This window comes from Rhineura floridana, chromosome 5, assembly GCF_030035675.1.
Source record: "Rhineura floridana isolate rRhiFlo1 chromosome 5, rRhiFlo1.hap2, whole genome shotgun sequence".
NCBI classification, from domain to species: domain Eukaryota; kingdom Metazoa; phylum Chordata; class Lepidosauria; order Squamata; family Rhineuridae; genus Rhineura; species Rhineura floridana.
The window spans coordinates 73,319,458-73,346,551 of NC_084484.1; the positions used below are offsets into that span (position 1 = coordinate 73,319,458).

General features: G+C 42.0%; 1 protein-coding gene across 8 annotated transcripts in view; it reads left to right on the forward strand.

Moving 5' to 3' along the window:
- FRMPD4 (FERM and PDZ domain containing 4) overlaps positions 1–27,094 on the forward strand; it is a 404,750-nt gene that overhangs the window by 188,881 nt on the left and 188,775 nt on the right. For 2 of the 8 annotated variants that reach the window (XM_061627111.1, XM_061627114.1), the window contains one exon: positions 15,424–15,499. The exons of 3 other annotated variants lie outside the window; for them this stretch is intronic. The gene's annotated coding sequence lies outside the window, so the exon portion shown is untranslated. Of the gene's footprint in view, positions 1–15,423; positions 15,500–25,605; positions 25,678–27,094 lie in introns of all 8 variants that reach the window. 3 more of the 8 variants (XM_061627116.1, XM_061627115.1, XM_061627112.1) reach the window with 2 other exon arrangements.

Below are 27,094 nucleotides of genomic sequence, written 5' to 3' on the forward strand. Positions count from 1 at the left end.
CTTCCACATTTGTTGTAAACTGCTTTGAGGTTTTGTTACAAACAAGCAGGATATAAATTTTGTTAAATAAGTAAATTTGAGGAGAACAGGTCACGTAACTGTTGAAGATGCATTAGGTTTAGGATGTCTCCGCTTCAAGGAAAGATCTGGAACTTAAATCAGACCTCTTGAGTTCCTTACAGTTATGACATTATATGGTTCTGTAAACTCACCATTTTGATTTACAATAAACAGTGTAAAAGCAGCAATTTCCCTTTCTATAATATCTGAAACATATTTCCCTGCAGAATAGAATCCATCAACTTTTCCCCTCAGCATTTCCTTTGGCATTCCACATTTTCCAAAACAACTAACTCTGTCTGATGTACTGATTATTAAATATTTTATTGCTTCAGAGAGGTAGATACTGAATCATAAATGTATTTTATATGGCCTATGATGTTTTAAATACATTGTAAAGGGTTTACAGTGGGGGAAGTCATTGTAAACTTCTGCAGTAGCTATATGTCTCCTCCCACACACACACTTTTTGCTAACATGAATTCATCATTTGTCTCAAGAAACTCTCATCTTCAGTTAAAACACTTCATCGACATAGGTACTGTAGTCATTACCTGTTGTTGAGGATTTCTGTTACAGGTTACATCTGATTGTAAAGGGAATTCCAGTTTACATCACCAACATTTCCTACCTCAACACTAAGCTATCAATTAGGAAAGTATTCCAAGAACAAGATGCTGTTTTTGAACTAAAATTATTTCACCTTGCAGTAATACACTGTTAACTTATATTAGTTGGCTTTAAACGATGATTAGACAAATTCATGGAGGATAAGTCGCCCTGATGGATGACCCTTATTGGGAGAAGGACAGGGAGTGCGACTCTGTTATTTTTACTTGATCTTTTGGCGGCTTTTGATACTATTGACCATGGTATCCTGGGCCGACTTAGTGAGATGGGTATCGGAGGCACTGTTTTACAACATTGGAGATGCTATGGGTTGGTGATTCCCAAGTTCAGCTAATTGGTCAGTTGCCTGATTTGGATGGGGTCATGCTCCCTCTGAAAGAGCAGATCCATACTCTGGGGATGCTCCTGGATCCATCTTTATTGCCAGAGGCCCAGGTGACCTCAGTGGCTAGGAATGCCTTTTGCCAGCTTTGGCTGGTAAGACAGCTGCAGCCATTTCTGGACCGGGATAGCCTGACCACTGTTGTTCATGCACTGTTAACCTCCAGGCTGGATTACTGTAATGGCTACCCTAGAGGTTGGTCTGGAAACTGCAGCTGGTGCAAAATGCAGCAACGAGACTGCTCATTGCGGCAGGTTATTGCCAAGAGGTCACCCCGCTGCTTAAAGAATTTCACTGGCTACCTATTAGTTACCAGACTTGATTCAAGTTTTGATGTACAAAGCCCTATATAGCTTGGGACCAGGATACCTGAAAGACCATCTTCTCCCTTACATACCCAGTCCATCACTGCGCTCTGCAGGTGAGGGCCTCCTGCAGATACCATCTTATCAGGAGGTCCCTTCTGCACAACATAGGAAATGGACCTTTAGCGTTGTGGCACCTACCCTTTGGAATTCCCTCCCCTTATATATTAGACAGACGCCATCTCTGTTATCTTTTCATCACCTACTGAAGATCTTCCTCTTTCAGCAAGCCTTTTAAGTAGAGACCTTATCCCACTCTGTGTCTGTGTTGGAATTGCTTTTTAATATGTTTTAACCTTCTTTTCTTAAAAAATAGATGTTTTAAAAATGTTTTTAAATATGTTTTGTTTTAATATATTTTAAAGTCTGTTTTTATGACATGTTAAAGTGTTTTTAGTGCTTTTGTTTGCCACCCTGGGCTCCTACTGGGAGAAAGGGCAGGATATAAATCTAATGAATGAATAAATAAATAAGATAAGGTTACCAGTGGCTACTATCCGTTACAATAATTCTCTGCCTCCATCGTTGGAGACCGTATGTTTCTGAAACCACAGGAGGGGAGAATGCTCTCATACTCAGGTCCTCCTTGGGGGCTTCTTATGGACATCTGTGAAAACGGGATGCTGGACTAGATGGTCACTGGCCTGATCCAGCAGACTCCTCTTACAGTGTTGATTATATTGTGTTGTCTTTTTTACTTTTATTACGGTGAACAGTAAGAACTGGTGTAATTGTGTACACTGTAGTATTGGGACAGCTCTGTTTATGGAACTGTCATTACAGCAAATGGGAAAGCCTTGTGAACATTATATTTCATTATACCAGCACTACTATAGTGCACATTATAGTTCTTATTGATTCCTATGGTTTAGGGCATATTCAACTGTAAATAACTCATGCAAAATGAAGAAATCTTGGCTCTTTCAAGATAATGTGATTAAGGAGCTACAGAGTTAGAAAAAATAAATCTGCTTCCTTTGAAAAATGTTGATCATTTGCACCAAAGTGACAATTGCAGGAACTAGTGTTTCATTATTAGTATTTTTTTTGCCTGACTTTCTTTTTCTTGGTACTAGTTTTGTTCAGGTAAGACATTCAAGAACCAATTTCTTTAGTTTTAAAGCTTGGTTTCATGGGCAAGAGTTTAGTGGTTGTTGTTATAAGGCTGATTCATACATATATGCATATAATGTCCTTTCTCACTACTAAGACCACAGTCCTGCAGTACCTTGCAGTTGAATGTGCCAGCTGCTGCCTCCTCTGAAAAATACTGATTTGACTTCAAAGAGTGCCATACATGAGCAGAAGCTACACCTGATTTCTGCCAATTCCACCTGCTGCCACATTCTCTGATTCTTAGAATCAGCCTTTTGGAGCAGGAAATAAGAGATTGCAATGGGAAGGGGTCAAGAAGTCCCTGTTGAATAAGCAGAAATTCATTCTGCAGTTGTTGTTTTGGATCCAGCCATTGTGTTTTGAAAAGCAGTGATATGACGGCTCCTTCTGTGGTGTTTGATCTGTGACAGCTGTTTCACACATGCATCACTTGTTGCTACAGTGAATTAGACTTGAGTTGCTATCCTGAGACAGCAGTACTTTTGTTTATTAATTAGAACATTCAAATATCACTTTTCATATAAAATGAAGATAAAATCAATACAAATTAATAACATTAAAAGAAATACAAAAGATAATAAAATACTAAAAAGAAACCCCCCCACAAATACCTACAGATATCTGAAAAAAAATAGAGCCAATACTAAAAATCAGTGCTCATGAATGACCTTGTCAATGGGTATATTTTAACTAGCTCATGGAACACTATTACTGTATGTGCCCACCATATCTCTAAGGGAAGTTTGTTCTGAAGAATGTAGAAAGATCCCTCCCTTGACGTGTCATCAGACAAAACTCTACCAAGCATGATATAACTAGAAGGGCTTCCAAAGATCTCAGCCAATGGGCAGGATTGTACACCTCTGAGGAGGTGCTCTGTCAGATAGCCTGATCCTTCAGGAACTGATGAGTTAAAAACAAAACCTTAAAGTTGGCTCAGTAACACATGAGCTATCAGTGCAATTCCTTTAGCGAGCTTTGCACATACCATGGACTGTGAAAAAGACAAATAATTGCGTGTTAGAACAAATTAAATTAGAACTATCACTAGAAGCTGAAATGATGAAACAGGTTATCATACTTCGGACACATAATGAGAAGACATGATTCACTAGAAATGACAATAATACTGGGAAAAACAGAAGGGAGTAGAAAAAGAGAAAGGCCAAACAAGAGATGGATTGATTCCATAAAGGAAGCCACAGACCTGAACTTACAAGATCTGAACAGGGTGGTTCACGACAGATGCTGTTGGAGGTCGCTGATTCATAGGGTTGCCATAAGTTGTAATCGACTTGAAGGCACATAACAACAATGTGTGTGTAGTAGGATGTACCACTGAGCATCCTATTGCTGTGTTTGCAGTGGCTGTCCACATAGACAAATACTTCCTTATACTAGTCATGTATCAAGCAACTTTTTTTATTCTCACTTAGGGATGTCTGAGGAATTTGATTTCTGTGAATTGTTATGCAAACTAAATTGATCTGCGCCTCCCAGACTAGTGTGAGGATGGGTGCATAATTATCCTTCAGATTTTATACTTCTCCAAATTGTGTAATACAGTTCTCTGCTCGAAATGTGTGTGTAATGCCTATTTTAAGATAAAATACACTTTGCAATGGATACGTATTTATCTAAGAATTTTTGTGGGTTTTTTTTTTAAAAAAATGCAGATTAATGCAGAAATAGGATAGGATGTACTTACAAATGAACAAATGCAGAACTGACATAGACTAGAAATAGAGTGATCTGCCCATTTCATGGGCCATTCATGGAGATCACCATGGTTGTACACCCTTTTGCATTCTGGAGATAATTCTGTTACTGTTTTTTTATTATCACCCCAGTTTAACTGAGAAGCCCCCAGTTTTGCTTCTTTTCAACTGAGGACAGCTCCTTTTAAGCTGAGGAAAGCTTCCGATTTAAATGTGTACACAAAGCAGAGTTTTAAGTTACTCAAGGAGTTCTTACACAGGATAACTCTTTGGAATAAGTACTTAGAAACATTCTGAGTAAAGGAGAGCTGTGTAAATTTCAAAGAGAAAGCTAACTTGGGAAGAGAGAGAACATATCATTTCAGTACACTTAAACACTTCAGCCAATATATCATTTCTGCACAGCCACCACCCTGAGCTGTCTAATTTATGTGCAGTTCACAAAACTGTGCTGCTAATTGCTATTGACCATAGTGACCTCTTTTGCAGACAAAACAGATGATCTTTCTGTTGACCTTCCCTGGCAAAGAGCTGAGCAAAGATGCCTTTTTATTGTTTTGTTTTGTGTTATTCTACAATTGTTTTTCATGTTTCATGTGAAATCAATAATTTGAGCAAATAAGTCATAAAATCATAGAATAGTAGAGTTGGAAGGAGCCTATAAGGCCATCAAGTCCAACCCCCTGCTCAATGAAGGAATCCAAATCAAAGCATTCCTGACAGATGGCTGTCCAGCTGCCTCTTGAATGCCTCCAGTGTCAGAGAGCCCCTCTCTAGGTAATTGGTTCTATTGTTGTATGGCTCTAATAGTTAGGAAGTTTCTCCTGATGTCCAGTCGAAATATGGCTTCCTGCAACTTGAGCCCATTATTCCATGTCCTGCACTCTGGGACGATCGAGAAGAGATCCTGACCCTCCTCTGTGTGACAACCATTCATGTACTTGTAGAGTGCTATCATATCTCCCCTCAGTCTTCTCTTCTCCAGGCTAAACATGCCCAGTTCTTTCAGTGTCTCCTCATAGGGCTTTGTTTCTAGTCCCCTGATCATCCTTGTTGCCCTCCTCTGAACCTGTTGCAGTTTGTCCACATCCTTCTTGAAGTACAGAGACCAGAACTGGACACAGTATTCAAGATAAGGCCTAACTAGTGCTGAATAGAGGGCAACTAATACTTCACATGATTTGGAAACTATACTTCTGTTAATGCAGCCTAATATAGTATTTGCCTTTTTTGCAGCCACATCGCACTGGTGGCTCATATTCCGCTTGTGATCAACAACGATTCCAAGATCCTTCTCACATGTCGTATTGCTGAGCCAAGTATTCCCCATCTTATAACTGTGCATTTGGTTTCTTTTTCCTAAATGTAGAACTTTGCATTTATCCCTGTTGAATTTCATTCTGTTATTTTCAGCCCAATGCTCCAGCCTATCAAGGTCCCTTTGAATTTTCTTTCTGTCTTCCACGGTATTAGCTGTGCCCCCCAATTTTGTATCATCTGCAAATTTGATAAGCATGCTCTGTACCTTCTCATCCAAGTTAATAAAAATGTTGAAGAGCACTGGGCCCAGGACCGAGCCCTGTGGTACCCCACTCATTACTTCTGCCCAGTTTGAGAAGGAACCATTGATAAGCACTCTTTGAATACGATTCTGGAGCCAACTGTGGATCCTCCTGATGGTTGTTCCATCCAGCCCACATTTAGCTAGCTTGCTAATCAGACTATCATGGGGCACTTTGTCAAAAGCTTTGTTGAAGTCGAGATATATTATGTCCACAGCATTCCCACGGTCTGCCCGATCAAAAAACGAGACAAGATTAGTTTGGCAGGATTTGTTCTTCATAAATCCATGTTGGCTCCTAGTAAACACTGCATTGTTTTCAAGGTGCTTACAGATTGACTGCTTTATAATCTGCTCCAGAGTTTTTCCAGGGATTGATGCTAGGCTGATTGGTCTGTAATTCCCTGGTTCCTCCTTTTTGCCCTTTCTGAAGATAGGGACAACATTAGCTGCCCTCCAGTCATCCGGCACTTCACCCTCCCCCCCAAGATTTCGCAAAGATAACAGACAGCAGTTCCAAGAGTTCTTCAGCCAGTTCCTTCAATACTCTAGGATGCAGTATTGGGCCCTGGAGATTTGAACTCGTTCAAAGTGATTAGGTATTTCTTGACCGTTTGTCTATCAATCTCAAGCTCCAATCCTGCCCTTTCTACTTCATGTTTCCCGGAAGGGTCATAGACCCTTTTTTGGGAGAAGACTGAGCCAAAGTAGGAATTGAGCACTTCTGCCTTTTCTTTGTCATCTGTTATCATTTTGCCATCCTTACTGAGTAGCTGTGCCACCATTTCCTTTCTCTGTCTTTTACTATGGACTTACCTGAAGAAAGATTTTTTGTTGCTTTTAACATCCCTCGCTAACCTCAGCTCATTCTCAGCTTTAGCCTTCCTGACACCATCCTGGCAATTCCGTGATACCTGCCTGTACTCTTCCTTTGTGGCCTGGCCTTCTTTCCACTTTCTGTATGTGTCCTTTTTTGTTTTCAGGCCATCTCTAAGCTTTTTGTGAAGCCACATTGGCTTCTTCTGCTGTTTCTCCCCTTTTGTCCTTGTTGGAATTGCTTGCCATTGCGCTTTTAGAATTTCCTTTTTTAGAAACTCCCACCCATCTTGGACTCCTTTTCTCCTTAGGGTCACTTGCTATGGAACCGTACTTACAATTGTTCTGAGTTTATTAAAATCAGCTTTCCTGAAATCCAGGGTCCGCATATGGCTACTCTCAGCTTTTGCTTCTGTTAAAATCAAGAATTCAAGTATGGTGTGGACACTTTCCCCCAGAGTTCCCATAACTGCCACTTCATCCACCAAATCATCTCTGTTGGTTAGAATCAAGTCCAAGATAGCTGATCCTCTGGATGCTTCCTCCACTTTCTGTAGGAGAAAGTTATCTGCAACACAAGTCAGAAATTTCTTGGAGAGGCCGTGTTTGGCAGAATTTATCTCCCAACAGATATCGGGATAATTAAAGTCCCCCATTACCACTGCATCATGCCTCCTCGAAACATTGGCAATTTGCTTTTCAAAAGTTACATTCTCGTCTTCTCCTTGAGTGGGTGGTTGGTAATAGACTCCAAGCACCACATTCCTTTTGTTACTTGCCCCATTAATTTTAATCCAGATACTCTCGGTTTTGCTACCAAGCTCATCTTCCTGTATTTCTGTACAGGGATATATATTTTTAACATATAGCACGACTCCACCTCCCTTTTTATTCCTTCTGTTCTTCTTGAACAAGTTATATCCTTCAATTGCTGTATTCCAGTCATGGGAGTCATCCCACCAAGTTTCAGTTATACCTATCAAGTCGTAATTATCCTCCTGTATTAAGCGGTCAAACTCGTCCTGCTTGTTTCCCATGCTCTGCGCATGAGTATACAGGCATCGAAGACCATGTGATTTATGGCTTGGCTTCCTTACTACATTTTTCTGAGGACTGTTACTGGGCCCTATTAGTGCCGATCTCTCTGTTCCCATTACTGTGTGCAAGCCTTCATCAGTCGTTACCACCAAGTTTATGTCTCCCTCCCCCTTAGGATTCAGTGTAAAGCCCTGATGAACTTCTCCATGCTGTGGCCAAACACATTCTTCCCATACCTTGTGAGATGTAACCCATCACTTGCCAGCAGTCCATCTTCCAGGAAGCATAGCCCGTGGTCCTAGAATCCAAATCTCTCACGTAGGCACCACCTTCATAGCCATTCATTCACATGGAGTATTTTCCTTTCCCTTTCTACTCCTAAGTACTGGAAGGATGGATGAAAAAACTATCTGCGCCCCAAAGTCCTTGAGTTTCCTTCCCAGAGCTTCAAAGTCTGATGTGATTTCTTCATAGCTCCGTTTGGCAGGATCATTTGTTCCCACATGGATGAGGAGAAAAGGATACCTGTCTGTGGGCTTGATGAGTGATGGTAACCCTTCCTGGCGAGTCCACAGATCTTCTCATCATACTTGGGTTTCAATCCCATGCAGTAGTGAGTCTCCCAATATTGATACGCTTATCTTCTTGTTGTGGGGCATGGTTTCATTGGCCCTGCTTGATTGAGCTTCAGCCTCTTGCTCGTTGTTGCACAGGGTCTCCTGTAATTCTTATTTTATTTATTTATTATTTAATTATTATTTAATTTGTATCCCACCTTTCCTCCCATCAGGAGCCCAGGGCGGTAAACAAAGCACTAAAAATACTTTAAAACATCATAAAAACAGATCTTAAAATACATTAAAACAAAACAGCATTAAAAACATTAAAAAACCAACTTTTAAAAAGGGTTAAAAACATTATTAAAAAACATATTAAGCTAATTCTTCCACCACAGGCTGTCCTCAAGTCTCATCCTCAAGTGGTTGAAAGCGGTTCCATAGTTCCACTGATGAAGGTGTCTTCTAGCTCTTCTGCTCCTGTCACCATTTCCCATGGAGTTTCCTCCACTTTGTTGTTCTTGTCCAAAGCAGTCTCCTCTTCTGCTACCACATGCTGTTGCTCTTCCACCTCCACTTCTCTTTGCTGCTGTTGTTCCAGCGTTCTGTCTAAGAACTCTTCATCTTCTCTTATAGTCCTCAGTGTGCACCCACCGTTCCAGACTTCTCACTTTTTCTTCCAACAGTGCCACAAGCTTGCACTTGTTGCACATGTATACCATGTTGTTCTCAAGCAAGAAAACAAACATGGCACACACCTTGCAGGTCACAACCACTGGAGTATCCTTCCCATTCATACTCTCTTTTACCTTTTGTTTCTGAGTACTTATTTTGGAATGGCCTGTGCTTTGTCCTGTTCTACTTCAGGGTAAACTTGAGAGTCCCACTGGTATGTGGTGTACTGTACAAAGAGAATTAGTACTTTTTTTTTTAGGGACCTCCCCTGTGGAACTTCTTTGTCAAACTCCTGTTCGCTTGCTTTGTTCGCTTGTTCTCTGAAAGCTGGCTTGTTTATGTCTCCTCACCTGTGGACCAACTGCTCTACTCTGTTAGGAGTCAGGGAACAGAATGAACGTCCCAGCACACACAGCTGCTGCTTGTTGCCCTCAGTAGTTCTCAGGTCATGCCCTTAAGCCAATAGCTATCAGGCCACACCCCTTCCAATCAAGCTGCTATGGAGCCCTTCAGAGCACACTGCAGCTCCTTTGTCTAACTCTGGTTTGCTCTCCCTGTTCAATCTCCCTGTTTGCTCACTCTCTGAAAGCTGGCTTGCTTATATCTCCTCACCTGTGGACCAACTGAGACAGCTCCTTCTGCTCTGCTCAGTTAGGAGTCAGGAAACAGAATCATTTATCTCTCATCATGAATCTCTCTCAAAATACAAACAAAACTATCTTATGAATGTTCAATCCTAATATACTTGCAGGTCAGTCAACTCCCATGCTGTTTGGCTTCTACTGCATAAATGTTAATGAGTTTACTATTATCCATTTTTGATAATGGAAAAATCTTTCTCCCTAATGCAAAGATTCACAACTAATTTTATGAAAAGCTTCTGCTTCCTTCACCTGTTCTTATGATTGCATCTTTTGTGTTATTTTCTAACTCTGAATGGCTTGCAGCTATATTAAATGGAAGGACAAATTGTGTGGCTTCATAGCTCTATAATGATCAAAGACGATCCAGGTTAATATAAATTGCTTTGGAAATTCTTTCCCCTTTAGCTGTGAACCACTAAAAGCAAATATATTTCAGAAAGATAGATTTTTGGTTTGAGGCATTGTTTAAGAATGATAGTTACATAAATACTTAAGATGCCTAAATGTATAAATACAACAAAAGAATTGACTATAAATGAACAAGATTCTTTTACAGTTCAGGTAGCTAAGGAAAAAGAAGGCAGTGGCACAGGTACATATGTGTTTCAAGGACACTATTTTTCAAGGGAAAACGTGTATAAAAACAAACACAAAATTATATACTAAAAAAGCAAGCATCCAATACAAATATTGCAGTATTTAATTACAATATCCACAATACGTGTAGTTTAAACACTCAGTATCTAAACAGTTCTTGACTTTAATTACAGCATGTCACATACAAAAATATAAAACCGCAGTGCTCAAAGTACCAGTCAAATGAAAAATAGCATTTTTAAAAAGTAGTAACTTCAAGAAATCTACTTTGCTTTCACATGCAATGTTCTTCTATCTTTAAATAATAATGAATACAGTGTAGTAATAATAATGAATACAGTGAGACTTGGTTGTCTAAGTTCTTATAAATTCACTAAAAAGCCTTGTGGTTTAAGAACGTACCTATAACCAACAGATATTTTTATCAAACTTTTAAAAGCAGGGAAATTGGGCAGCTATAGTGAATGCACCAGAGGAGCAGGAGACCTGACCTCCTCTCTGAGATACTGTACTGCCCTACACATTTTCAAAATGCAAACACAATTTGGGTTGGTCTTTCACAGTTCAATCCACTTCTCGTGTAGCTTGGAACAATGTGGTAAAGTGCCTCTGAGTATATGGCGAGTGGTGGCAACACCTGCAATCAGCCCAAATAATAGAAATAAGATCATGTGCTGTGCTGATCTTGTTTTAGCAGGGAGGAAGCAACATTATTAAGACAGTTGATACCGTTCAGATAGTCACTTTAAATATGTCTGATTTACTTTGCAATTTTAGTGAAGTTTCCTATAGGAAATCATTTCCTTTTGCTTCTATTTCTGTGAATATGTGATGTACAACAACACTTTGCAAAATTTACACTAAAAAAACTCCAAAAATAATTGTGGAATAATGGCACTGACTATTCTGCAGAATAGTCTCCACTGGACATGAGGAGTGACTTAGTTTGCACAAGATAAAACAGTGGGAGGTGAAATATATTCTAGCAAAATTCTAGGTGTGCTCTGTGTTTTGAATTGAACATGCCCACCTTGCCTTAAATGAAGTGGTTTAAGCATAGCAGGCTGAAAACATGCATCTTGGGCAGGCCAAGTTTGTTTTTTCCAACAGCTAGAATTATTGCTTAAGTAGCAACATATTGTAATCAGTCAGATTTTCCATCAAACTGCAGTTTCAGATTCAACTGTTAATGCACCCAAAATAGAAATAAGAACATAACCCCCAATTTGAAACACAAAAGGCTAACTTCACCATTGTATGTCATTGACCAATAAAAAAGCTTTGAAATTAATAAAAATAAATTTGACACAGATTTCTAGGATGAATAATGAGGGAAATAAAATTTTCTAGGTTAGATTCTCTAGAAATAATAGTAACACAGAAAAGAAGCAAAGTAAGAAGAACACCAAACATAGAAAAATGTAATTATCCATCTTTGGAGATGGTAGGTGTTGCCACCACTCAAAATATGCTCAGAGGCACATGTTACCAATTTCTTCCCAGCTACACAGGAAGTCGATTGGATTGTGAAAGACTGACCAAAATTGTGTTTGTATTTTGACAAATTTGTAGGGCAGTACACTATCTCAGGGAGGAGGTCAGGTCTCCTGCTCCCCTGATGCATTGGCTATAGCTGCCCAATTTCTCTGCTTTTTAAAGTTTGATAGAAATATCTGTTGGCTATAGGTACATTCTTAAACCGCAAGGTTTTTTGCCTATTAATTCATTTCTCTGCTTTTTAATCCGGGAGGTAAAAAATGGGATCCTGTGCAAGTTTGCTGAGAATGGATTGATCATTTGCATGCTTATTGAGTTCAGTGGGGTTTACTCCCCTGCAATCATGCTTAGGATAGGTGAAACTAACCACAGAGGATGGGGAGGGGAGGAGGAGGAGGGAGGGGGGAGGGGAGGAGGAGGAGGGAGGGGAGGAAGGGAAGAGGGGGAGGGGAGCAGGCAGGTGGGGAGGGGAGGGGAGGGGAGGAGAAGAGCAGGTTTGATCATTTGCATGCTTATTGAGTTCAGTGGGGTTTACTCCCCTGCAATCATGCTTAGGATAGGTAAAACTGACTGGGGGGATGGAGGGAGGGCTGGAGTGGGCAGGAGAGGGGAGGAGAAGGAGGGGAAAGGCAGGTCTGATCATTTGCATGCTTACTGAGTTCAGTAGGATTTACTCCTATGCAATCAATAGTTAGGATAGGTAAAACTGACCATGGGGGAGGAGGAGGGGGAGGGGAGAGGAGAAGAGAGGAGAAAGGGAGGGGAGAGGGGAGCAGAAGGAGGGGGAGGGGAAGGAGGGGATTTGAGGGGGGAGGGGCAAAGGAAGGGGGAGGGGAGGGCAGGTTTGATCATTTGCATGCTTATTGAATTCAGTGGTATTTACTTTCGTACAATCATGCTTAAGATAGGTAAAACTGACCATGCGGAGGGGGGAGGGGGAGGGGGAGGGGGAAGGAGGGGATTGGAAAGGGATGGGGAGGGGAATAAGGTACAAAGGAAAGGGAGGGGAGGGGCATGAGGGAGGGGATAGGAGGGAGGAGCAGAGAGGTTGGGTTTGATCATTTGCATACTTTTGAGTTCAATAGAATTTATAACTGTGCAATCATGTTTAGGATAGGTGAGACTGACCTGGGAGAGGGGCAGGGAGGAGAGGAAATTGGATGGGTGGACACTAGGCACAGGGGAAGCCCCTTTCCTTACAGTATAATTGCTTTTCAGCATTTCCCCCACCTTTTTATTCTACAGCAGGCACATGTAGCCTCCTTCCCCAATTTGAACCAAAGCTGTTCCTGGCCACATCCACACCAGACCTTTATTTCACTTTAGACAGTCATGGTTCTCCCAAAGAATCCTGGGTAGTGTAGTTAGTGAATGGTGCTAAGAGTTGCTAGGAGAGGCCTTGTTCACCTCACAGAGCTTCAGTCAGAGTGGCTGACTGTTAAACCACTCTGGCCACTGGAGCTCTGTCAAGGGAATAGGAGTCTCCTCTCAGCACCCTTCACAAACTACACTTCCCAGGATTCTTCGGGGGAAGCCATGACTGTCTCAAGTGAAATGAAAGTGTGGTGTGGCCCCCTGGTTAAACAAGCCAAGTAGGTGTGAGTCTGGCTTTCAGAACACTGACAGTTGGTTTTTACTGAGCATGCCTGACATTATCACTGAGTTCAATGTAAAATTTCTTAAATTAATTAAAAATCATCAGGCATTTTTTTAACTCTTAAACTGTAGAAGATGAAGGTCAGAGTTTGGGCAAGGTCCATAACAGGATTACAGATACTCAGTGAACACAGCTGAGTTTTAATTAATTTCAACAAATTATGAGAACTCTGACAGAAAAAAGTCCAGAAGGGTTCTGTTCCCCCCCCCCTTTTTAGACTTTGAACTCTCGATTCTCTCTAACTGTTTTGTGTATCTCCATGAATATTGAGAGGGTTGTTAAGCAAGTGTTTCTGAGTTCAGGACTATAAGTTTTGTAAAGTTTGTTTTGAAATGAGCATATGGGAAGCATCAGAATGGCATGGGGGATATTTTCAATTTAACATTGTGGAATGCGGAACATCCATGCTGACTACAGTATACAACCAATCTTGTGGCTGTATAATACATTACCTGGAATGATTTGATTGCTCTGATTTTGTGGATGTTCCCATTCCCTTGGGGTCATCGTGGATAGCTTAAGAAAGATGTCAACCCTGTGGGTGGCAGCTGTGAAAAAGGCAGATTCTATGCTAAGGATCATTAGGAAAAGGATTGAAAATAAAACTGCTGATATGCTGTTATACAAATCCATGGTGCAACTGCAATTAGAGTACTATGTACAGTTCTGGTCACCTCACCTCAAAAAAGATATTGTAGAATTGGAAAAGGTTCAGAAAAGGGCAACCAAAATGATCAAGGGGATGGAGTAACTCCCCTATGAGAAAAGGCTGCAGCATATGGAGCTTTTAAGTTTAGAGCAAGAGGTGACAAAATAGAAATGTATAAAATTATGCATGACATGGAGAAAGTGGATAGAGAAAAGTTTTTCCCCCTTCCTCATAACTCATGGACTGTTGCGCCCCAGACGCAGGGAGAGTTACATCATGGAGAGGAATCAGATGGGGGATGAGGTTCCTTTGAGCGTTGGAGAAAGAGAGACAAGTGGGGAGGGTTCTGGCAGCCCACAGACTCCCATGGCCAGCACCCCCATTGTGCCAGTTCCAGCCCTGCCTGCGAGTTCCCCGCCTAGACCACTGGGAAGCGACCCTTCACTCACGCCATCCACCCCCGGGCAGGAATCCCCACCAGGCATTTCAAATGCTTCCCAGCCAATCAGTCTCCCACTTGCAGAGCCCGTGCTATCACCTAGCAAAGCCCTGCTGTCGGATGGGCTATCTGAGGCTCACCCTGCTCAAGGAGGCTCAAGAAGAAAGACTTTCAGAGGGTGGAACTCTGTTGGAGCCGTCGTTTATGCACGAAGACCTTCCCTACTTAAGCAGGTGCTTCCCAGGACTCTAGTGCTGAGTTAACTCTCCTCACACACTGCAGAGACTGCTTATCTAGGATCGTTAGGGACAGTAGTGAGTCAGGGTAGACAGGTGTATGAGGCGCACCACTTTGGATGTAACCACAGTGCTAATAAAATGAGACAAAGACATCCCCTCATCTCAGGCTGATTCTTTTGTCTCTGGGTCGGACATGGACATCCAATGTAGCCAAATGTTGGAAGATCCAGGATGGACAGAAAACACTTATTCATGCAGTACATAGTTAAACTATGGAATTCGTTTCTCCAAGAGGCAGTGATGGCCACTAACCTGGATGGCTTAAAAGAGGGTTAGACAAATTTAAGGAGGATATGGCTACCAATGGCTACTAACCATGATGGCTGTGTTCTGTCTCCATTGCAGGCTGCAGTATGCTTCTGAATACCAGTTGCTGGAAACTGCAGGAGGAAAGAGTGCTCTTGCACTTAGGCCCAGCTTGTGGGCTTCCCATAGGCATCTGGTTGGCCATGTGTGAGCAGGATTTTGGACTAGATAGGCCTTTAGCCTGATCCAGCAGGCTCTTTTTGTGTTCCCTTCCCAATAACCTCCAGCCACATGAAGCCCATTTGAATGACCACTTTTTCACATGTCTGTACCTCATGTGTAGTTAAAATTCTCATTATCCCTTGGCAGGATGATACAAAGTGTGCTCCCATGGAAGGTTGGTTTTCAGTATAGGCATACAATGGGAGCAGATGTTAGGTGACATATCATGCTAATGACTTGCTTCTTGCTCTACAGCATGCCTAACCACATGAGCAAACGTGGCAGATATTAGAGCAAGTGGCTTGGGAGAACTGCAACCGTGTCACTCTGGGTAAGATATAAACAGGATTTATGATATGTATAAAAGGGGCAGTTGCCCCATGTTTGTTTTTACTAAAAAAAAAAGTTAAAGGTGTTGTCATACAAAGCTCTAAACAACCTGAGCCTCAAATATCTGAAAGAGCACCCCCTTCCATATCACCCTGCTTGAATGTTAAGATTGACAGGGGAGGCCCTGGCAGCAGTACTTCCACCTTGTGTGGTTTAAGGGGTGGTACTGCATGAGAGGGCCTTCTCTGTGGTGGCCTCCAGATTGTGGAATGCCATGTCCTCCAGGATGAATCTTGCATCATTGTTGTACAGTTTTCAACATCAGGTCAACGTGTGTCTCTTTCCCCAATTTTTTGAGTGTGTGGATGTTGGATGTTTGCCCATCTGCTGTGCTATTGCTCTGTGTTTTTGCTATTCTTGTGCTTTCTAGGATTTTAAATGTTCGTTCTTACAGTATCCATTCCCTAGAGAGCTACCTTAAGCTGTGGAAAGATTGTCAACTCTCAAAAGGGCAGTAGCTGCTGAGTACGTTTCTGATTCATTTAAAATAAGAGGAGGACTAATCCCAAATTTGGCTGCCTTTCAGAGCAATGCATTCCCATCTTCTATCTTGCTTAAGTAGGAGCAGTTTGGATAACTGATTAATAGACAATTATTATACTCTTTACTCCTTGAAGAAGGTGAAGTGAAGTTTGTGTATCCCTTGCTTTATGCTTTTTAAAATCTTTCTATGGCATGTGCAGCTTCACAGCACTCTGTCTAGTCGAGGCTGGCTATATAGAATCCAGTTATCTCTCCCTTTTCCTATATGCTGAATTGCGATTTTTGTGCAATAAAATGAATTTATATGTATATGAGCGCAGTATGGAGGCTTCAGAAGAAATGTTCACAGTCTTTTGAAGAAATTGACCTAATCTAAATGATGGAAACCATGTCAATTACCAAATACCTCTTAAACTCTCAATTTTGCAACATGGACAATGTCAAGTAGTACCTTGGCATTAATTTATGTCCAGTGCCATCTATTTTTCTTGTCCAGAACTTGCCACTTAAACAACAACACCATAAAAATTATTTTGAGTGAGTTAGTATATTTAGAAAATTATTAGGTATAGAAGAGTCAGCCTGCTTCCTCATGTACGAACATTGCATGGTGTCTGAAAGCTTTGATTATAGGAATCCAGCAGTCCCCAAGTAGCTACCTTAGAAATGCCTTAAATTTCCTTCTTAAAAAGAATAGATTAAATGGGCAATCAGTACTATACTTATATGGCATCCTGTGCTCTACTTGTGGAATAATGGAGACTCAGATACAGGTGTTAGCCACAGACACAGGTGTTAAGACAGAGGAGATCTGGATTCAAATCCCTGCTCAGCTGCAAGCTCACTGAGTGATTTCGGGCAAGTCAACCAACGCACATTTAAAATTTTCTACATAGGATGACTGTGAGTGTAAAATGGTATAATGCCATGCATGCTGCTCTGAGCTATTTGGAGCAATGACAGGATGCAAATAAGATAAATAATACATGTCCTCAGAAATTGGCAACTTTGGTGTAATTCAGTTGAAGGTGCTTTGTATGCAGAGACATATCAGTTGCTAAAGGCCATATCTGCTGTATAAATTTCAAGCAGTACAATACCACTTTAAAGGGTCATGACTCCTATTATTAAATTATCTTTGGAACTGTAGTTTGTTAATGTGCAGAAACCCCTATTCCTTTCACCAAACAATGATTCCCAGAGTGGTTTAACAATCAATCCTTCTTCCCAGGGAACTCTGGGGACTATATCTGTGGGAAGGGAATCAGTGTCTCCTACCACCTCTCAGCACCCTTAACAAATTAAAGTTCCCATGATTCTTTGAGGAAAGCCATGATGGCATGATGCAACATTAACAGTATAGTGCAGATGGGGCCAAACACTCAAACTCAATGTGAAACTCTCCCCCTATCCTCCCACCCCCGCAGACTATTTGTGACATCAGAGCTATTGAGCCAGAAGCAGCTGGGGAGCAACAACATTGAGAGCATGCTCCCGGTGCTTTGAGGTCTCAGAGAATTTAGCAAGCCAGAGTGTGGGGGGAGGCAGCTGACCCACTAGCAAGAATAACATTGCCCCATTGTGACATCAAAGCAGCCAGTGGCATCAGCAGGGCGCCCAGAGAGTATAGATATGGAAGAGGTGAACACAAATGTGAGGAAAAGGTCAGAGACTGCAGAGCCATAAGGATGGACAACTGATGACACAATCAATCATACTGATGGATACTTAGGCTACAGTTCTTGATAGCTGTAGCAGAAAGGGTAGTGAAGTGTGCACACATTTGGAAGTATTTTGAACATCTTTTCTTACAATTGCTCACCTGGCTAAATATGCAAGACAGTTTGAAATGACTGCCTTGACTGTTCTACTGGGTCTTCAACTATAGTAAAACACTGAAAACACCACTTACTGTTTACTCTCCTTATTTTCTACTACTTCTATGCTAGCTGCATAGAATCTTCTCACTAGTGCTATAGCTATCTAGGATTGCAATTGTCACTAGAATTATACTATTAGGAAATGTTTTTGGCAGTCTTAATCAAAGGTGTAAAATGGCTCTTTTAAAAAGAATAATACAGGGTGATCCAATGTTAGTTGTAAAAGTAGAACCACTGAAATCAGTGGACTTTAGTCAGTTGATTTCATTGTGTCTACTCTGAGTATGACTTAGCTGGATATCATCCATAGGGTTTTTAATCCAAGCACTTAGAAATTATGTTGGTTCAGCTTCCAATAGAGTCGCTGTTGGTATTTACAGACAGAAAACCTCCCATTGAGCATTTGATTGATAATATTAGTTTGAGGCTAATAGCTTCATGGCATTAAGTTTCTAGCTGAACCATTTATATTCAGAATGTGGGGATCAACATAGTCCATCTTCATTTCACAAGCTAAATTACATTTTACATAAGTACAGGGTCTTTTGCATGAGTTTGAAATATGAGACCTTGTTATGAACACACAAGCATGCTGTGCAAATGTGAGTTATTTTCTAGATGAGCATCCCCACCATGCTCTTGAGCTTGATAGGGTATGTGGGGGGTGACAACCTAAAGATGTTGATGGGGTGCGCCTGGCACCAACACTGTTATCTTTTCAGTGCCAGGTCAAGACTTTCCTCTTCTTCCAGGCATTTTAGCATGTGTTTTAAATTGTTTTTATATTGTTTTAAATTTTAAAATTGTGTTTTCAATTGTTTTTAAAATATGTGTTTTCAATTGTATATTTGTTTTAATGTTTTTGATTGCTGTAAACCGCCCAGAGAGCTTCGGCTATGGGGCGGTATACAAATGCAATAAATAAATAAATAATGCACCTGCTTTAAAACTAAAGGGCATGACTTTCTGGCAGAACATAGGAAGATGCATTATGCAGAGGCTTACAAAATCTAAGCCTTGTATACCACATCATAAAATGATGTGAATCGCTGGCAAATTCTTTTAGAACTGAAGAATGTTTAGAACTGAGACAGATGAAAGCTCATACAATCCTCCTTTGCCTTTTTTCAAGTACTGTTTATCAGTACTCAGGCTTTGGAGATTGGGTTGGCTTGTCACTAGGGATGCTGAAGGGATGGTAGACATTAGTTTTGCAGAGCATTTTTCTCCCTCAGAAAGATTAATGAGCTCTGGTTGCATTACCTTGAAAGTAAAAATCAGATAATATCTGGGAGGGAAACATAATAAGCAATTGAAATGATGCATTTTGGATGAGAACGAAGTGAGTGGGGTTTGGCTAAAGCAATTGTGGAAAGGCTCAAACAAAGGCTCAGACTATTGGTCTTCAGCTCAACCTCAGTTCTAATGATGGCAACTATATCTCAGGGTGCTCCCTACTATCCATGAGCTTCTTGTAGCCTTGTCTCTTTTGAGCTGAAATTTCTTACTTTTTATTGCAGTAGTGGGGATTATGGGACAAGCATTCACAGTGACTTACAGCATTGGGTACCTTCTAGCAAGTCTACTGGGACAAATCATGGGGCTTCAGCCTTCTCACATGTCTTGACTCTGGACGAAAGAGCAGATAATAGCTTCTTGCTTGCAGGAAGCAAAGCTGAGCAGCTACTTTGCATGTGGAAGTTCTCAAGTTCATCTCCAGAAAAGGCTTAAGTAAGCTCCCTCTCTGAAACCCAGGAGAGTTGCAGCAAGTCAATGTAGACAATACTTAGCTAGATGGACCATTGGTCTGACTTAATAAAAGGTAGCTACCCATGTTCTTTGCTTATGTCTCCCACAGAATATTTGGCATCATAGTTCTGCTTTGATCATTCTCTGTTAGAGAATGAGTGCAAAAGGTTCCCCTACCAACACAAAAATCTTACAAGCTTAATTCTCTTTTCCTTTATATGCCCATGTCATTGTCCTATTATCCCTCAGTTGTAATCTAGCAGTGACCATTCCATCAATCCACAGCAGGGGGGAGAGAAGAGAAGAGAAGCGTTGGTGCTGCTGAGAAGACGAGCTGCCTTTGGTTCTTCTTTATTTGTCACCTCACAACTGGCATTCCTTCAGGCTTCCTGATTTCTATCTCAGCTGATTGTTATAAGAGTTGTGATTCTAAGAACTGGTGCCTGAGACTGCTTCTCCCCTCTGTGGGCTCATCTACATGGGAGTATTTCTTTGTAGGAAATACACTTCTTTTACTTTCACTTTTCATTTGCATCATCTGCAGTTCCTGCTTAGTTGCGAATCGCTTTTTCCCATTCATGAAAGCAGGCATTCCTCTGGGGAGGATTACTCTTGATTTTTCCTTGGGGTGCCCCACCCTCTAAGTATACATTTCCACACCCTCTGGTTGCTACGTGACCAAGCATGCTCAGTTTGTTCTACCAGCTGCAGTAGGTTCCTTTAAAAACAACAACCCCGGAAGTGGGAATTGTTTTCCTGGTAGGATACAGCTGAAATACAAATCTTTGTTTGAGTAGTGCTATGTTTTTGAACACAAGTTAGGGGAAAAAGAAAATAAAGGCATTGTTTGCAGCAACATAAGAAAAGGCAGTACAATGGAGAAGTTGCTTGTCAGCCTACAGGAAATTAAATGAATGAAGGGGGGAGGAGGGAGTGGGCATGAAGAGGAGAACGATTGACACACCCACCTAAAAGCATTGGAGCAAACGTCTGCAAGCACTAGAGAAAGGGAGCGAAGACTTTTTTTCTTTCCTTTTATTATCAGTGGATTGGATTAGTATGGATTTACTGGGGGGAAACTTTGTGATAGCTTCTGTTTGCTGGTAACTTCATGTGAACCATGCAAATTTAAAGGAGATGTGAGTAGCACCAAACATATAGTAAACCACCATGTAGATGAACCCTGGTTGCTGTTTTTTACTCTTTTGTTCATGTGTGTTTTGGATTCAGGACTGGTCATGGAACTGAAACAGCCTTGGTCGCTCTGGTAGATGATTTGAGGAGGGCATTAGATAGGGGAGAATCCACCTTTCTTGTCCTCCTCGATCTCTCAGCGGCTTTTGATACTGTCGACCACAGTATCCTTCTACTTTGCCTGAAGGGATTGGGAATTGGAGGCACTGTATTACAGTGGTTCCATTCCTTTCTCTCCGACAGGTACCAACAGGTAACATTGGGGGAGGAGGTATCAGACCCTTGGCCTCTCAATTGTGGTGTGCCACAGGGCTCTATCCTCTCTCCCATGCTATTTAACATCTATATGAAGCCGCTGGGGGCAATCATCAGGAGATTTGGGCTGCAGTGTCATCAATATGCGGATGACACTCAGCTCTATCTCTCGTTTAAATCTTCACCAGAGTTGGCTATGGAGACCTTGTCCAAGTGCCTGGAATCTGTGAGTGAATGGATGGGAAGGAACAAGCTGAAGTTGAACCCTGATAAGACCGAGGTACTACTTGTGGGGGACAAGAGAAGGTTGGGCGATATTGACCTGAAGTTCAATGGGGTGAGTTTACCCCTAAAGGACCAGGTCCGCAGCCTTGGGGTTGTTCTTGATTCCAGGCTGTCCATGGAGGCTCAGATTTCGGCAGTGGGCCGGGCAGCCTGGTACCAACTACACCTCATACGAAGGCTGCAACCCTACCTTCCTGTTCATCAGCTCCCACTAGTGGTACACGCCCTGGTCACCTCTCGTTTGGACTACTGTAATGCGCTCTACGTGGGGTTGCCCTTGAAAACGGTCCGGAAATTACAACTTATACAAAATGCGGCGGCTCGACTACTTACGAATAGTCGCCGCCGAGATCACATCACACCAGTGTTGTTCGATCTACACTGGCTTCCAGTTGTTTTCCAAGCCCAATTCAAGGTGTTGGTATTGACCTTTAAATCCCTACACGGTTTCGGCCCAGTTTATCTCACGGAGCGCCTTCAACGCCACCAATTATGCCGCCCGACAAGATCGGCCACACAGGGCCTTCTCTCAATCCCGCCAACAAAAACAGCCAGATTGGCGGGTACAAGAGAGAGGGCATTCTCAGTGGTGGCCCCCACTCTTTGGAACTCCCTCCCACAAGATCTCCGGCACGCCTCTTCCCTAAATGTATTTCGGAAAGCCTTAAAGACCTGGCTCTTTCAACAGGCCTTCGGGGTATCCGGGGAGGGTTAATTGTTATAACTGTAATGCCTCCTGCCCAGTTTTAATATTGTTGTTGAAGATGTATTGTTTTTATATTGTATCACTGTATTTTATCAATTGTATCTTAACGATTTTGTAAGTCGCCTAGAGTGGCCATTGGCCAGATAGGTGACAAAGAAATTAAATTTATTATTATTTTTTGGGCAAGGTTTTGGAACGGGTGGTTGCCAGCCAACTCCAGGCACTCTTGGATGAAACCGATTATCTAGATCCGTTTCAATCCGGTTTTAGGCCCGGTTTTGGCACCGAAACAGCCTTGGTCGCCCTGTATGATGACCTTTGTCGGGAGAGGGACAGGGGGAGTGTGACTCTGTTGATTCTCCTTGATCTCTCAGCGGCGTTTGATACCATCGACCATGGTATCCTTCTGGGGAGACTCGCGGAGTTGGGTGTCGGGGGCACTGCTTGGCAGTGGTTCCGCCCTACTTCGCGGATCGTCACCAGAAGGTAGTGCTTGGGGAACATCACTCGACACCATGGACTCTCCACTGTGGAGTTCCCCAGGGATCGGTCTTGTCCCCCATGCTTTTCAACATCTACATGCAGCCACTGGGTGCGGTCATCAGGAGTTTTGGAGTGCGTTGCCATCACTACGCTGATGACACGCAGCTCTATTTCTCCTTTTCATCTTCCTCAGGTGAGTCTGTTGATGTGCTGAACCGTTGCCTGACCGCGATAATGGACTGGATGAGAGCTAATAAACTGAGACTCAATCCAGACAAGACCGAGACATTGTTGGTGAACGCCTTCCCTGCTCAGATGGTGGATGCTTACCCTGTTCTGGATGGGGTTACACTCCCCCTGAAAGAACAGGTTCGTAGTTTGGGGGTTCTTTTCGACTCTTCCTTGTCTCTCGAGGCCCAAGTGGCCTCGGTGGCACGGAATGCGTTTTACCATCTTCGTCTGGTAGCCCAACTACGCCCCTATCTGGACAGGGACGACCTCGCCTCCGTTGTCCATGCTCTGGTAACTTCAAGATTGGATTACTGTAATGCGCTCTACGTAGGGCTGCCCTTGAAGACAGTTCAGAAGCTTCAGCTGGTGCAGAACGCAGCTAACAGATTATTGACGAGGACCAGTCGGTCTTCGCATATAACACCTGTCTTGGCGCGTCTGCACTGGCTTCCTATTTGCTTCCGGGTGAGATTCAAGGCGCTGGTTTTGACCTATAAAGCCTTACACGGCGTGGGACCTCAATACCTTGTGGAACGCCTCTCTCGCTATGAACCTACCCGTTCACTTCGTTCAGAATCTAAGGCCCTCCTCCGGGTACCAACCCATCGGGAAGCCCGGAGGGTGGTTACGAGATCTAGGGCCTTTTCTGTGGTGGCCTCTGAGTTGTGGAACAGCCTCCCTGAAGAGGTACGCCTGGCGCCTACACTTCTATCTTTCCGGCGCCAGGTAAAGACCTTTTTATGCTCCCAGGCATTTTAATCTTCTTAACTTTTTTAATCTTTTAATCTGTATCTTTAATTTTTGTAGTATTTATTTTGTTTTTGCTGTGCTTTTCGTTGTTTGTTTGTATATGTTTTTGTATTTTTATTATGATATATTGTATTTTATTTTGTTTGTTCACCGCCCTGAGAGCTATTTCGCTAAGGGCGGTATATAAATTGAAATAATAAAATAAATAAATAAATTATTATTATTATTCAAAGCCTAAAGCCAGGAATTGGCTTGGTTTTTATTAATCCATGAACTGTACTGGGAGACTTTTTTTTTTTTCTGGGAGACACACATACACACACATATATATGTTTTAAGTGTCATGCTGGCTGAGAATGTTTCAATGTAGGTGCATGGCAGTGGCTGCTGAGCATTCATGGCAAGTGGAGCTGGCAGATGAGGTGAGTGAAGGTGCAGAAAAGGGCAACAAAAATTGTCAAGGGGCTGGAGCAATTTCCTGTGAGGGAAGGTTTAGAGTATTTGGGGTTATTTAGCTTTGAAAAAGGACTTGATAGAGGTGTATGAAATTCTGCATGGTGTGGAGAAAATGGGTAGACTATTTTTCTATCCTTAATGGCCCAAGAACCAAAGGTCATCCAGTGAATCTGAATTATTGGAAATTCAAGACTAACAAAAGGAAGTACTTTTCCCCACACTTTAACTATATAGTTTCCTACCAAAAGTGTGATGGCTGCTTAGAAGGCTTTAAAAGGGTTTTGGCAAATTCTAGAGGACAAGGCTATCAGTAACTAGTCATCTTTCCTGTATACTAGCTCCAGTGTCAGAGGCAACCATACTTCTCAATATCAGTTGCTAGGGAACAATAGTAGGAGAAAGCTATTGCACTCGTGTCCGACTTGTGGGCTTCCCATAGACATCTGATTGGCCACGGTGGGAAAGAGGATGCTGGACTAGACCTTTGGTCTCATCCAGCAAGGCTGTTATTTTGACCATCCACACCCACATAGTGTGGCCATTGGACCCTCCTACACAGAAGTAATACAAGAGGGCTTCTTGCTTGAAGAGCAAGGCCTTCCTGAGATCAGATGCATTCTTATATAATAAATCCTCAAACAGCTTAGGCCCAGCATACCAGGATAAAACTAGATGTTTGATCTGGGAGCTCAGATGCAAAAAGCTACAAAGCGGTGAGGACAACCCAGTCTGTAGCAATGGACTGGTTAGGGCAGTAGTGCAGGGGAATAACAGTAGAGGGGAAGGAGGATAAACCACCCCTCCCTCTTGTCCTACTTCTCCACCTCAAAACATGCAGCTGTTTGGTAGAAATCCAGATTCCCATAACATAGACCTCCGCTGAATATTAATTCTGCCCCAAAGAGATCAACGCTCCCTTATGTCCCAACATGATGTTTTCCATCAGTTAAGGGCATACTCTTGAGAATATTATAAGTGTGCCAAATTACATAAACAGCACACATAATGAGACATCATTAGTGGCAGTCATACAATTCTAGAACTTGGAATTAAGGAGTTTCTTCAGAGGCTTCAGGAGTGTAAGCATATTTTGGAAGCATTAAAATATATAAGGTATTCACTTGATAGCACCTTTTATTCTTTTTTTTAATCTATGCATTCTTCTTTAATGATTTTTTTTTCATTACAAATGGATCCCAGTCTGCTGACTGAGTTCATGACCCATTCATATGATGCAAAATAGTTTGTGAAACCACTTAAGTGACCCATTAACTTAGCCTGCTAAGGGATGGCAGAAAAATAACATGTATCATGGATTCTTTTATAGGCATTTGGCAGCTATTTGAACTCCAACCAAGTATTTTATTTAACAGCTGAAAATCTCCACAAATGAGGCAATAGAGTAATTTTAGTTGAATGATTATCCTAAATGAGCTTTATAAGTCAATGAGAAAAAAGCTACTCTTTGTGCTTCTTTAAGTGAGTGTAGTTATTCTATACAGCAATTGAAATGTGTTATTTTTTGGTGACTCTTTTGCCCTTATAGACTATCTTTCCATCTCTTGTCATCCTCAGGTAGCGGCTCACATATGCATAATGAAGGATCCCACTGTAGCTAAACATTTAAAGTCCAATTTATTGCAACAGGTGAGGTTTAAGCTTGTGTTTAACTTTTCCATTAACATAAGTGGGACTTTGTGAAAATGGCTTAATTTGTTCTATTTATTTTTAAAAAATTATTTGTATACTGCTATTAATAACAAAACTTGTTTACATCATATCTATATAAATACCAAAACCACATAACAATTTAAAGTCAGAAATCGTTAACAATTGCAGAAAAATATCTTCTCCATTACCTGCATAAGTCTGATGGCATAGTAAAGTTTTCAGCAGGTGTTTAAAGGTCAAAACAGAAGGTGCCTGCCGAATAACAGACTGTTGGCTAGTTCCTGTGGTGCTTTTCTATTACCACTGTGCCCAGTACTTTATGAATAGAATGAAATGAATGAAAGAACAGAGCTCCAGTGGCCAGAGTCAGCCCCTCTTCCCAGAGAATTCTGGGGATTGTATCTCTGTGAAGGGAATAGGGTGTCTCCTAGCAGCTCTTAGAATCCTTCACAATCCTTCACAAACTACACTTCCTAGGATTCTTTGGAGGATGTCATGACTGTCTAAAGTGAAATAAAGGTATGATGTGGATGTGGCCAGTGACAGCTTTGGTTTAAACTTGGATGGGGGGCTACATTTGCCTGCTGTAGAATAAAAAGGTGAGAGAAGTCTAAAAACCAGTGATACTGTTCATAATGCTTTTCTTTTGGAAAGGAAAGGGGCTTTCCCTCTGCTCATTGCCCACCTACCCAATCTCCCCTCCCCCAGGTCAGTTTCATCTATCCTAAGCATTATTGCACAGGAGTCAATTCCATTGAACTCAAAAAACATGCAAATGATCAAACCTTTCCTCCTCCCTCCTATCCTCTCCCTCTTGCTCCTTCCAATCCCCTGCTCATCCTCCCCTTCCAATCCCTTCCTCATCCTCCCCTCCCTCCCTCTCCTCCTCTCATCTTCCCATCCCCCTTCTCCTCCGCTGCCATGGTCAGTTTCACTGATCCTAAGCATGATTGCACAGGAGTAAATCCCACTGAACTCAATAAGCATACAAATGATCAGACCTGCCTTTCCCCTCCCCCTCTCTTTTTATTCCCTCTCTCCCTCCCTTCTTCCTCCTCCCCTGCCCACTCCAGCCCTCCCTCCCTCCCTTTCCTTCTCCTCCTCCCCCATGGCCAGTTTCACCTATGCTAAGCATGATTGCAGAGGAGTAAATCCCATGGAACTCAATAAGCATGCAAATGATCAATCCATTCTCAGCAAATTTGCACAGGGTCCCATTTCTTGCCTCCTGGATTAAAAAGCAGAGAAATTCACTAATAGCCAAAAAATCTTGCGGTTGAAGAACCTACCTATAGCCAACAGTTATTTCTATCAAGCTTTAAAAAGCAGGGAAATGTAGTAATGAAAGTAGACTGTATCTACATTGGGAATGATGGATGTCATAGTGTGCAAA